The 12,838-nt window shown below is 36.7% G+C and overlaps 1 protein-coding gene across 2 annotated transcripts in view; it reads right to left on the bottom strand.

Annotated features, from left to right (window-relative positions):
* LOC136832808 (uncharacterized) overlaps positions 1-12,838 on the bottom strand; it is a 348,711-nt gene that overhangs the window by 178,347 nt on the left and 157,526 nt on the right. The window lies entirely within an intron of this gene.

Genomic DNA, 12,838 nt, shown 5'->3' with positions numbered 1-12,838 from the left:
TTCGTCCAAAAAAAAAAAAAAAAAAAAATTGTACCTGTCGATTTCACGGCAAAAGATATTTACTACAACCACACACTCCAAAAAAAATTTAAAACAATAACCTTTCACAGCATATGACAAAAAGAAAATGGCTGTAATAAATGTAATTTAATATAGAGATATAAATGAATCGCACAATAGATGTTACACGGAAAATAAATTTTTTTAAGTTGTCCATTTCCTTATCACACTATCTTCAGCCTCACAAAAGTGCAGAGAGACACGTGAAACAGAAAAATGAAATAAAAAAAAATAAATAAAAAAATCCCATAAACTTACAAAGAGACCGAGATAATCCGTGGATCTACAAGGGAGAATATAAGCACAATGGGACACGGAACTGAGATAAGTTTTGCAATAACAAACGAATGAAACGGATGTCACAGCACGCACAAAAGATTAAAGAAAAAAAAGCAACGTTGGTCTCCAGTTGCAAATCAAACAAAGGAAGAAAACGAGATCACAGGTGTCAACAATAAACAGAAGGAGAAAGGAAAGTGAGGTAAAACAGACGAAATATATTCAATTTCGAATTAAAGGTTTTGTAAGTTAGTTCTCTAGGATATTTCAACTTCCATGAAACGTGTTTATATATATATATATATATATATATATATATATATATATATATATATATATATATATATATATATATATATATATTACTACGAAGGAACACCCTTCCCAAGCTAACTATCCTACCTAGGTTCACAGAAGGACATACAATATGATATAAACCTTTATGCTTTTATGGAAAATAAAACAAAAAACTGTTTCATTCTGTTCGAAGAAGCACAGTCATTTTTCATCATATTGCTGACTGACAGGAAGGCCATGGAAAACATTTGCCCCTTCTTAATCTCTAACTTATTGCTCCCTAGACACTCCTTAATCTCCTTTTCTTTGGACCAATGACTACCTGAATACCTTTGTTTCCAGGAACGAAGCTATTTGGAGACAAATCCCTGCCGCAGGCTAAGATGAGCCAGTGGAGAAGATTTACTCGAAGAGAAAGTTCAGGGGCCATTAGCAACTGACCATGTGGCCCTTGCCTGCCATGTGGTGACTGGGTCAAAGACAGCATGCCAATCATCTGTGAATGCAATCATAGAAAATGAAGCGTCAAAGAGAGTGGGAAGTTAATCCTCCAAAGGTCAAATAAGGAGCCATGCGATCTGAAGACAGACAGAGCCATCTTGGCAGCGGCACTCGAAAGCAGCTTCCCTTGATCCCCACTCCTTTTGGGACATATCCCTGACACGTGGCTTTCTTGCTCAAACCCAAGCTTTCCTACCAGTTAAAACCCCCCTAAATTCCTCCTCCATTATCTATGGCGAAGACAACTCTCCAACAAAGGTAATAATGTACCCTGATCAGATGTATTTCTTAATCAGTCACGAACTAATTATTCATTTACTGATTTTTCCATTTCATTTCAAAGTGCAAATTTCCATGCTAGGCCTAAATTCATTATTCCAGTGCATTAACTTACTCCTAAGTGTTTCAGTGTTGTAAATCGAGATACCTTGGCACCTTCCATGCACTTCTTGACTTTTTCTTTGATTACACTGTTTCTTTCCATCACATAAACTTGTGCATTCTCCATTACAGGCGGAGACGCTTGCTGTGAAATCTTCCCTTTGATTGTGCCCTGCTTGCCATGGTCCCAACCACGGCCATTTAACTCTACAGTGCCACTGACGTGAATTTCTTTGACACCTTGCAATTGTTCTTTGTTAATGTGAACTTGTTATTTAGCAGGACCTTGTTTCCCTGCCTCAGTTAATCCCCGTTCTTCTGATTTTGTTGTTAATGTAAATATAAATGAATTTAAAGTGAACCTAAGTGTTTACCTACAACTTCTCCCTATTGAGTGAAAACCTTCAGCTCCTTTTCTTCTCTGTTATGGTTGCCTGATCCCAGCGTAGTAGTCAGATATAACAGATTCCCATGGTAAGTGAAGCAATCTCTTAGAAAAAGCATAAAGGTGAATTCCCTGCTCAGAATCCAAGCTCCCTCACAGGCAAAGCCATAATATATGTTTCTACAAAGTCGAGAGGACCCATCTATTGCTAGCTTGATAGTGACCGCATCAAAAGGGTACTGGTAGTGAATATTTGCACCTACTCACCCTGCATTCTCTCTCTCTCTCTCTCTCTCTCTCTCTCTCTCTCTCTCTCTCTCTCTCTCTCTCTCTCTCAGGTCTACAGCGAAACAAGCTTTACCCAAAATAATCTATTTGACAAAACCTAACAGCTAGAGTGCAAAAATAAGAGATGAAATAAAATGGAATACCAAAGTTCCCCAAAAGATCAATCATATTACAGTCTATCATATTTAACTAATTATTGTCTTTACACTGTTAACTCGCAATAGGTCAAAATAAGTCAAAGTCCAGTACATTTCCAATGAGTATATCTTTAACCTCTTTCTCAAATAAATCCCTTATTAAACAAAATGCATAAAAATAAAGATACGGGAATTCCTCCAATGTTACTTATAAGGACACCCAATATAATAAATGCTTCACAAGAGACAATATATAAATGAAAAAAGCATTCTACAGTTTGGGAAATCAAACGTGGTTCCTACCTCAAACAGCAATGTTCACATCTTAACTGACAGGTCTCGAACCACAGTCTTCACTGAAGACTTTTAATAATGTTCAATGTTGGTCTTTGAATGATCATTTTTCTCATAACTAATCCCTTCACACCCTGGGACTCCGCTGAAAAACCGCACATACACACCTACACGGGACCTGGACATTTCCAGCGAATGCAGTCACGAAGTCGTGGCAGTTCCACGTCTTGAGAATACCTGACGTAACAGTTTTACTTAAGCTTATTCTCAAGACGTGGGAACTTGCCACGACTTCGTGACTGCATTCGCTGGAAATGTCCAGGTCCCAGTGTAGGTGTGTGTATGTGCGTTTCTTTTGGGCGGAGTCCCAGGGTGTGAAGGGATTAGTTATGAGAAAAATGATCATTCAAAGACCAACATTGAACATTATTAAAAGTCTTCAGTGAAGACTCTGTGGTTCGAGACCTGTCAGTTAAGACTGTGAACATTGCTGTTTGGAGGTAGGAACCACGTTTGATTTCCCAAACTGTAGAATGCTTTTTTCATTTATATATTGTCTCTTGTGTCAAGCATTTATTATATTGGGTGTCCTTATAAGTAACATTGGAGGAATTCCCGTATCTTTATTTTTATGCATTTTGTTTAATAAGGGATTTATTTGATTCTTCAGATGTTTCGCTGAGAAAGAGGTTAAAGATATACTCATTGGAAATGTACTGGACTTTGACTTATTTTGACCTATTGTGAGTTAACAGTGTAAAGACAATAATTAGTTAAATATGATAGAGTGTAATATGATTGATCTTTTGGGGAACTTTGGTATTCCATTTTATTTCATCTCTTAAGGGTTTTCAGAATGTTTTTCCACCACACTTGTTAATTAAACAGCTACTGTGTATTGTAATTCATAAAATACTTGTGACCTATAAGTTTTTATATATATATATATATATATATATATATATATATATATATATATATATATATATATATATAATATATATATATATATAAAACTAAGAAAAGTTAGGGTCTTAGAGTTCTTGCAGTCTCAACTATTACTTTTACCCTTATTAAAACTAACAATCATTCCTCTTAACCGTTCCTTTGGAATTTGTCCCTCACACAACCTGGTTAGTCACATAATCACACTTACTACTGTACTGCAGCATCTAACCTGCAACCGCATCAACTGCCCTTCGTAGAGCCTCAACAACAACTTCCCCAAGAATTCTCAGACTTACACCAAACCACTCCCTCTTACATTAAGCTCTGCCTCTCCTCTATCTTAAACATTTAACAAATCCTTAAAACACTCACTCCATCAACCCAGGACTGCATTCTCTTCTGACAGCATTTCTCTATCTGCATCTGTTATTCTAAAATCAGGGACACCAATCTCACTTCAAAATACCATTAGCATTAAAAGGATACTTCTTAATCTAACCTATCCTGGGGCACTGCCTCCCACCTCACTGGGTGGCTACATTACACCCCAGGATTTTAATGGCAGTCTTGTATCCTTACAACATTCACAGCATAGACATGTTCAGGATTGCATGTATTGCAAAAAAATGTTTCAAGGATTGTACACTTCCTGAGAGAAATATAAACTTTTGATAGAAAAAGAAAGTCAGGTGATGTAAGGAATGATACAGAAAAGATGGTCTTGATTCAGACTATAAAAAGATTTGTGAACCAAGTGTTTACAATGTAATAATTATTTGAGAAATATAAATGTATACGGACAAAGGTATGTGGCAGACATGGACGTTGAAAAAGCTTATGGCAGAGTTGATAAAATAAGAATCGGGATGGCGCAGAGGCTTGATGGTTTTGACCAGAGGATAAGTTGTTGGTACCGATTAAAAGCTTTTATTACATAAGCAAAACATATTTTACAGAATGTGGTAGGGAAAGTGACCGGACTGGGGTAAAACTGGCTCTGAGACAATGGTGGGTAGTAGAGTAACTCAACAGCTAAATGATCACAATAACTCAATAGCTGTATGATGTGTATATGGATGGAGAGATGTGAGAAGTCATAAATAAGAAAATTAGACATAGGTGCAGAACTGTGGATTACAAACGTGGTTAAACTCAATAATGTAGTTTTCACCATACCATGAGAATAAAATATACCCAAAGGGAATTACATATAAGTACACCTCTTACCATGAACAGAACCTATGCCTCTTTAGGGTTGAAACACGGAGAACAGTGACTTACGCAGTCATCCATTCTGGAAAATTATTCAAAAAGTATCGTGAATTTGGTATTCATTGATCATTCGTGGCTTATTATTTGAAAGTACAAAACTGTCAAGTGCAATACACACACACACACGCGCGCACACACACACACACACACACACACACACACACACACACACACACACACATATATATATATATATATATATATATATATATATATATATATATATATATATATATATATATATATATATATATATATATATATATATATATATATATATATATATATATATATATATATATATATAATTGTGGAGATCAAGGGTATTTTGTTGCACCACCAAGCTCTCACTGACAGCATTCGCTCAAAATGATATATACATATTTTGATGCCATATAAAAACTGGATTGTTTTAACAAATCGAACCAATCTATAAATAAAAAGGCAATATAACAAAATGACGAGATAAAGATATCCATACTATAAAATTTCTGCACGGTGCTGTACACAGTTTTCATGAAAAATAAAGTAATGAAAATATGTAAATTTTTTTTTGCCGCATGCAAAACTTCGATAAACTACTCTTCCAGTGCTAAATGTTTACGTCTATTTTAGCCAGCAACGCAAATGACCGTAATTTTCATCGAAATGGGTACACTGCATGTATATATTAGAGGTAACTGTTTTCATCTAGCATGTGGGCAACATAAAAGGCCATTTTTACCGTTACAGCATTTCTTATCTACATTTATTTACATTCAAGATAAGCTGCACTTTATCCATTATTAATATAAAAATAATGCACCAGATATTGTATAAGAACGAGTCCGTCTCTTTTTAAAGCAAGAGTATACTAATTATATAAAAACACATTAATATATATATATATATATATATATATATATATATATATATATAAATATATATATATATATATATATATATATATATATATATATATATATATATATATATATATATATATACACACTAGCTGACAACCCGGTGCTGTCCGGAAAAACTCTGAATGACAACCGATAAACTCTCTCTCTTCCTCTCACTTTTTCCTCTTCTCCTCCCTAACACCCCCTCTACTCTCTCTCTCTCTCACTTCCTCTCCCTCTCACTCTCTCACTTCCTCTTCCTTTCACTCTTTCTTTCTCTCATTCTCTCTCTCTCTCTCTCCAAATCTCCCTGACTCTCCCTCTTTCTTTTCCATAACATCCCCTCTACTCTCTCTCTCATTGCCTCTCTAGTTCCTCATTGGACGGGTGGGTATCGTTCTCAGCTAGCACTCTGCTGATCACGCGTTCAATTCTCCGACCTACCAATGAAGAATTAGAGGAATGTATTTCTGGTGATAGAAATTCATTTCTCATTATAATGTGGTTCGTATTCCACAACAAGCTATAGGTCCCGTTGCTAGGAAACCAATTGGTTCTTAGCCGTGTAAAATAAATCTAATCCTTCGGGCCAGCCCTACGAGAGCTGTTAGTCAGCTCAGTGGTCTGGTTAAACTAAGGTATACTTCTCTCTCTCTCTCTCTCTCTCTCTCTCTAATTTCCTTTCCCTCTTTCTTTCTCTCACTCTCTCCCTATCTCTCTTTTTCTCTCTCCAACCCTCCCTGTCTCTTTCCTCTTTCTTCTTCCTAACACCCCCTCTACTCTCTCTCTCTCTCTCTCCACTTCTTCTCCCTCTCATTCTCTCTCTGTCACCCCCTTCCCAACTCCCACCCCCTTTGGTGCCATTGATGTCTTACACCACAGTATACTTTTCCAGATAGTAAATCATACGTATACCGAAATTAGGTATGATAAATTCGTAAAGTCACTAAGTCTACGGGCATAACCAGCCCCGTTTCAAGAAAGCCCTTCCACCCCCAACCGATTTCGTGCTAGCGATGTCTTACAGTGTTCTTTTCGAGATAGTAAGTGATATGTATACCAAGTTTGGTTGAAAGTGCTCAATGTGTTTCAGAGTGTATGTGGAACATACACATATACATCCATGTATATATATATATATATATATATATATATACTGTATATATATATAACTTGGGTGTACACATATATATGCATAATGTGTGTCTATGAACATTTATTCCATTAAAGTTATAATATATGCAAACATAGACTAAGCCTTGTCGTAGGTACAAACTGTTGATCAAACACCATAATAAATAACAATCGTAAGTTGTACTGATTTATGAAATCCTGTTGTTATATGCATGATTTAACTCTAACTAAAATACTTGGGGAGCATTTCTGAAAATATATAATGTTATAAACTTCAAACCGATAATTCAGTGATCCAATGAAACCTATGACGCACTTACCATGGTGACAGAATACTAAGGTGACTTATTGATTCCAATTGGAAATCTCTCTCTCTCTCTCTCTCTCTCTCTCTCTCTCTCTCTCTCTCTCTCTCTCTCTCTCTCTCTCTCTCTCTTTCTTTTTCTATACTGCCAAACGTCTTTAACCACAGTTTCAGAAAAAATAGCAATAGCCTGAAACTATGAATTAATGTGTGAATTACCTTTATCACAATGGCACGCAAAATGCACTGCTGGCCTCAGTGACTGAACGTTTGCAAATTACAGAGATAACACTTAAAATTTGAATCCCCACATCAATGCTGAAATTGCAAAATAAAGAAATAAAAAAGAAAAAGAAAATTCCTTTCGAAATCTCAGTTATTTATGTCATCGCAATGGCTATGTGACTTTGAAAAGAATAAGAGGTCATGCAAGAGGAATTTGTCTCTCCCCCTGTTTTCTCTTCTGTTCTGTTTCCTTTCACGTTTCTACCCCTGGAATATGTCGTGGATATCTCCCACTTTCTTCTACTGTAAAGTGTTCATTTTTTACATTTTTATTTATTGGAAAGTAATATCACTCTCTCACCTTCAAGGGCAACTACCTCTATCCTTTGGCACGCAAACCTGAACCAAAGATATTTCACTTCTCCGCGGCCATTTCCTCTGACTTTTTTTTTCGCTCCTAATTATATCTCGCAAGCATGCAAAGTCGATGACTGAAACGATCAAAGTGCACTGACTCATGAACACAAGCCATAAATTGCGTTTGGTATGAACACTACTAACTCAATCGATCGTTATCATCTGTTACTGCTGTTCACAAAAAGTTTAAGCCAAGAATACGTTTACAAAATAAAAGCTACAATATCATTAACTGGTGCTATTTTGACTTGTTATCTACGCGTCACCTACTAAGAGGTGCTGGTACTAGCCCCTCGGGGATCAAAGTATTATATACACCCATTTCTATATTGTGTGGTCGACAAATTTTATATTAATAAACAATAACTAGTACTAAACACGGCGTCCTAAGGAGCTTTCGCCACGTTTAGTACTAGCACCTCGGAGTAGGTGACGCGTAGATAACAAGCCAAGTAGCACCCATAAATTTTTGCAATTATATGTTGCATTCTTTAACTTACATACGAAATCATAGGGTACGTCGCCTACGACTGGACCAAGCAATTTTGATTCCTGTGCAATTGGAGATTAGTTACATTACTAGAATTACAGAATATTGTTTTTGCATGACTGCTAAAAATATAAAACAAAATAAGATGAACTCCCCGTTAGCAATGTTCACTGATAAGATACAACACTTTCTTTCATGTGGTTTCAATATGCTGCTCTACATTCACAAGTCTACGTTCAAGCTGCTTCACTACACGAATTTCATTCCATTTCATTTGAAATACCAGCTACCATCCCTAAATATTTTGTAGATAATCTGATGACTTTCCATAAATCTCCGGTCATAAATGACACCGCCATCCTTATAAATATCTGCTCGCTGATGCTACTCTTGTTAAGGGTAAATAAAGTCTCGATTATATCGCACTTTCTTTCTGGCTAATAAAATAACATCATCATCCACCATTTTACAGTCATAAAATACTTCTTCAAATTTACTTATAAAACACTTCTTCAAATATCTTGCCAGTTAAAAATTACTTCTTGAAATGACCAGCTAACTAAAAAAGGAAAATATGCGCCAAGGCTTCTTCGGCGCAATCGAGTTTTCTGTACATCGTATAATCAAGGCCACCGAAAACATATCTATCTTTTGGTGATCTCGGTATAAAGCTGTATGAGCGGCGGCCCATAAAACTTTAACCTAGGCCCGTTGATGCCCTGGCATATAAGGCTGCCAGACACACGATTATGGCTAAATTTAACCTTAAATGAAATAAAAACTACTAAGGCCAGAGGGCTGCAATTTGGTGTTTGATGACTGGAGGGTGGATGATCAACATACCAATTTGCAGCCCTCTAGACTCGTAGTTTTTAAGATCTGAGGGACTGCGGACGGACAGACAAAGACGGCACAATAGTTTTCTTTTCAGAAAACTACAAAGGACAAAAAACTAACAAGCAAACAGGCAAGAGTAAAAACAAAATCTCAACATAAGTGTTTGTGTGATTCTCCTCGAGATGGTAATACCGGTATCGTGACTTGAGAACCCTGGTTAAATTTCTTAGCCTTTCATTGAGTTCGAGATCCTTCATAAAAATCATACACACTTTTGTGAAGCACCCTTTGGTATGCGTCGAGAGCGTCAGGAAACTTTCAGCAAACCCTTATTGATCCCAGGACTGCTCCCTCTCCTCAGCTTATTGGGAACAAGAACAAGAGAAATACATCTTCCACAGCTTGACAAAGCAGAAAACCTTTATGAAAAGTATGGTCATCTGCTTATGCATCTTAAGTAATAAATAGATTCAAATCTAGCCTGTCTATGAAAATGCAAATGAATATTGTTACAGCAATTATGTTTTCGTAAATGCCTGTTGTAGTGCAGCAGATAAAATAATTTTTTTACTAAAATACTGCAGTCAATGATGCAAGCATGAAATTTGGTACATATCTTCTCCACAGGCCACTTTTTGAAAATTACTGGGTGTCCACTCAAAATTCTAAAATGGCTGCAGTTTTTCAAGATGGCCGCAAGCCAAGGTTTTAACATGGGACTCATGTGCCTCTGGTCATGTTTTTATGCATTTGTTTTGGTTTTACACATTTTAGGCAGAGTCACCAAGCAAAAGTAAAATGTATTTCTGTTAAAGATTTCATATAGATATAAAGAAAGATGGCATCAAATATGGCAGCCAAAAACCTTATACAATCGCATCTCACGATTCAGTAGGCATGGAAAAATGTCTTCCTGTACAACATAATAGTTTGCAAGTCTATAAATAATTTAGGCGGTGGTTTTATCTTTAGTTTTAGTTTAAAAGAGTAAATGTTAGCACACAACCAGGGCACACTGGTGACGCCACTGCTGTGTAGCTCAGCATGGGGTTCAGTGTTAGCTAATCTTACTTTACTTATGCTGTACCTACCTTTGCCTTAGTGTAGTTTAGTAGTCCCAAATGCTGTGGAAAATCCCCATATCAATTAGCTGGTAGAAAATATATATATAGTTGGTAGATCTAGTTAGACGGCCACGCCTGAATTGACAGGAGGTGCCAGCGCGGGAGAGCTGAGCCAAGGGTAAGTGGGGCTCTACATGGCTTGTTCATGTACTTATCTGGATGATGTACACATCACATGGGACTTAAATGGCACTGGATGAATGATCAGGCTAGGTGTAGGGTGACCGTACCTAGTTGTATCCCATACATCAATGTGCATATCAGATTAAGGTGGTAAAAGGATACCCCCTTGGCCTTAGTCAAGAGCTCATAATGGCAAGTGTAAATTCAATCACAGGCAAAAAGAAGACTGACTAGAGCAAATGTCTTTGCCAGGAAGACAAGAAAAATGATGGTCTAACTCAGTGTTTCTCAACCGGTGCGCCCGGGAGCACCGGTGCGCCGTGGAAGGTAGCCAGGTGCGCCCCAAGATAACAAAAAATTTAATTTATGTAATATGTTTATATTTTAAAATTTTGATTTTCATATATTTTAGAGACACCAAGTATGTGTTTTTAAGTCTGAGTCTAGTCTTCGTCATTTGACATTCTGAACTGGAAAGTAAATTCCTTAATGGCTTCATTTTCAAGAAGCAATGGATAATCCTTTCCCCTTTCCTTTCTTTGGGGATTTAAATCGGTCTTTACTCACCTCTCTCTCTCTCGAAAAAAAAAAAAAAAAATAGATATTGTTTATAATTCCATCTCCAGCTAATATCCTTTTGAAATGTTAGCCACAAATGACAACCGGTAAAGCAAATGACTTCACCATATGGTAAACGAAAAGGACAAAGTTGGTATCAAATTTCCCCTGAGGTCAGTTGGTAATAGATGATAGAATTAAGTAGGACTAAACCAAAATACAGTATTCCAGGTTGGTGACACATAATCCAGGTTAATAACTTCACCATGTGATAATGACAGTTCAAAGGGGGTTCATAATTCGGGACAATGACCTCTTTGTCCAATAAATGCGAAGTCTTCTGCGATTGTGGTCAGTTTGAGTAGGCACCCATGTGCTGCTACATTAATTTTCAAAGTTTTCGTTCAAGACACTCGGTGAAGTATAATTGTTTTTTACATATTTAAAAAATAAACTACCCATACAATGAATAGATTTTTAAAGAAGAAACGCGCCAGTGAAGAACTTGATTCTAATAATGAAACTATATCGAGTGACATGAAGCGTCCAGCCAAGAAAAATAAGAGCAGACCCATTCGCAAACACAACAGAAGTTGTTCAAGTTATGGCTTCCTTCACGTGGGCAGGAGATGAAAATCAGCCTTAGCCATTGTGTTTGGTTTGTGGATGCAAAATGTCAAACGAGTCGATGTTTCTTAGTAAATGAAGCAAGCATTTTCAAACATCACACTGCAGTCTTCAAGCAAAAAACGTACCCAAGTTATTTCAAAAGATGACTTGATCAACGCTTTCAAAAGGAGAGCAACGGTGTCTGAGAACGCTCAAATCGCTTCTTAGGAAATATCGGAAATGACAGCCGTAAAAATGAAGTCGCATACTCTCGCTGAATCTATTATTTTGCCCGCTTGTAAGAAGATGGTGAAGACTATTTCAGCAGACAATTTAGAGAAACAGATAAGTAAAATTCCATTATCAAATGATAGTGTTCAGAGGCGCATTCTAACAATATTGAAGAAAATGTTTGCTGTAATAAACTTCAGGATTCATACTGCGCACTCCAAGTTGATGAACTGACTGACATAGCCAACAAAGCGCAGTTGCTTGCCTTTATTCGCTTTAGTGATGGGGAAACTATAGTAAATCAGTATCTTTGTTGCAAAGAACTGCTTACCACTACTACAGGCGAAGATATGCTTCATAATTTAAATAATTCTTTTGAGAAATGGAACTTATCGTGGAAGTCGTGTGCCGGGGTTTGCACTGATGGAGCTCCATTAATGACTGGTTCAACTGAAGGTCTTGCATCCTTTGTAAAGCAACCCCATCCCAACTTTATAATAAATAATTTTTTATTGCACAGAGGCGCCCTGATGGCAAAAACATTTGGTGCTAAATTGACAGAAGCTTTTGATCAAGACCAAGTTGTTGAAATGGTAAAAGCTCGTATATTTGAGCTACTTTGTGAAAACATGGATTCACAACACACACGCTTACTTTTGCACACACAAGTTCGATGGCTATCAAGAGGCAAAGTACTCTGAACTTCGTCAAGAACTGTTGGGATTTTTTGAGAAAGAAAATAAAAGTAAATTCTTTTAACTTCTGAGATGTGAGTTTTGGACTACAAAAATGAGATATCTGACCGAAATGTTTCAACACTTGAATAATCTGAACGTGTCCATGCAAAGTGGAAATGAAAACCTTCTCTCATCTACCGACAAAATTCAAGCATTCCAGAAATAACCAGCAGTTTGGAAAAGAAAAGCTAGTTTAGGCTGTTTGGAAATGTTTCCTTTGGTTCAAGAAGCCCATTCAGATAATTTCATTCCTTTAATAGGGGGTCACTTAGCAATTCTGGAAGGTAATCTGAACCGAGCAATACGATTGGATTTGCAACCTT

Source organism: Macrobrachium rosenbergii, chromosome 50, assembly GCF_040412425.1.
Source record: "Macrobrachium rosenbergii isolate ZJJX-2024 chromosome 50, ASM4041242v1, whole genome shotgun sequence".
Taxonomy (NCBI): domain Eukaryota; kingdom Metazoa; phylum Arthropoda; class Malacostraca; order Decapoda; family Palaemonidae; genus Macrobrachium; species Macrobrachium rosenbergii.
The sequence above is the reverse complement of the archived record's forward strand: the minus strand, read 5'-3'. Positions and strand labels throughout refer to the sequence as shown.